We start from the raw sequence: 1,954 nt of genomic DNA, 5'->3' as shown, positions 1-1,954 counted from the left end.
ATAAATAAATAAATAAATAAATAAATAAATAAATAAATAAATAAATAGATAAATAGATAAATAGATAGATAAATAAATAAACAAATAAAGGAAGCAAAGTTTAACAACAGAAAATAGAGCCTGCTGGTGTCACTGGCAGAAAGTCTGTCCCTGCGGAGCTGGCCACCCTCATGGACACATCAGTATAGGATTCATAGTCACGGTATACATTTACTATCCTTTCTGGAAATAGTTGAATCTTGAAATGCTCCAGGATTATTTTCTGATTTTGGAATGGTCATAGTTACTGTCCTGTTGCTCTTATAAAATACTCGCCAAGGGAGAGAAGGTTTATTTTGGCTCACAAATCACAACTAGCAAGTCACAACAGCAGAAGCTTGAGAGAGCTGATGATTTTACATCCAGTTAAGAAGCAGAAACTAGGGCTGGAGAGATGGCTCAGTGGTTAAGAGCACTGGCTTGTTCTTACAGAAGATCTGAGTTCAGTTCCCAGCAACTGAACCATCTTTAATTCCAGTAGCAGGTGATCTGAAGCCCTTTTCTGGTCTCTGTGGGCTCTGTATGCATGTGGTGCACAGACATAGAGCCAGGCACTTCTACAGATAAAACGAAAATAATAAAATATCCAAAATTTTTTCTTTTAGTTTTTCGAGACAGGGTTTCTCTGTGTAGCCTTGGCCATCCTGGACTGGCTCTGTAGACCAGGCTGGCCTTGAACTCACAGAGATCGGCCTGCCTCTGCCTCCTGAGTGCTGGGGTTAAAGCTGGGCACCACCATGCCCAGCTGCCAACACTTTTTTGAAGCAGAAAACAGCCCTGGTGAGGATGCCTGGGTGGGTAAAGGTGCTTCCTGGCAGGTCTGAAGACCTGAGTTCAACCCTAGGGACCCATTGTTGGAGGGAGAGAACCAACTCCCAGGCGTTGTCCTCTAATCTCCTCAGAGCAGCGTGCACAGCTCCCACACTAAGTAAATAACTGTAAAAGAGAAAAGAGCAAAGGAGGAGTCGGGAGAGAGAAGCTGGCAATCAGTTCTGTGCTGTTTGTTTAGGAGGCCAGCTCAGGAAACAATGAATGCCACCTCAATTACCTAATAAGGTAATTTCCTACAGGAACACCAGAGGCTCTCGTCCTAGGTAATTTTAGATCTCATGGAAATGACAGTTGAGATTAACTATCGTAAGCATAAAACCAGAAATCTTTTTATTTTATTCTTTTTTTTGGTTTTTGAAGACAGTTTCTCTGTGTAATAGCCCTGGCTGGACTCGCTTTGTAGACCAGGCTGGCCTCGAACTCACAGATATCTACCTGCCTTTGCCTCCAGAGTGCTGGGATTAAAGGCGTGTGCCACCACATATGGCTTATAACCAGAAATCTTAAACCAGATGACACATTTGTAATTCCAGCACTTGGGAGGTGAATCGGATGTTTAAAGCCAATCTTGGCTACAAAAGTGAATTTGAGGCTAGCCTAGGCTACATAGTGAGACACTGCTTCAAATAATGCCACGTATTATTTGTGGACAAAAAAAAAATGTGGGATAAAAATATAAAACATGAATAAAACTGGTAATAAATTCAGGATAGACGTCATTTGGGGGAGAGAAAGAGTAATGCCATTAGGGACAGAAGGGTAGGACTTTCTAATTTATTGTTTCTTTTTGAGGCAGAGTCTCATGTAGCCTAGGCTGGCACTGATCTGGCTTTGTAGCTGAAGAAGGCCTCAATTTTCTGATTGGTTTGTCTCTGCCTCCCAGGTGCTGGAATTTAACACAGGCAGCTTCACGCTTCTGTTCTGCTCATCATCGTTACGGCGCTGGGAACCAAACACAGGTCTCACTGTGTGCTAGGCAGGCACGAGTGCTAAGCTACAGCCCCAGCTTTTCCCTTTTCTTTCTTTCTTTCTTTCTTTCTTTCTTTCTTTCTTTCTTTCTTTCTTTCTTTCTTTCTTTCTTTCT

The sequence above is a fragment of the Psammomys obesus genome, unplaced genomic scaffold, assembly GCF_907164565.1.
Source record: "Psammomys obesus unplaced genomic scaffold, mPsaObe1.curated_primary_1811, whole genome shotgun sequence".
NCBI lineage: Eukaryota > Metazoa > Chordata > Mammalia > Rodentia > Muridae > Psammomys > Psammomys obesus.
The sequence above is the reverse complement of the archived record's forward strand: the minus strand, read 5'-3'. Positions refer to the sequence as shown.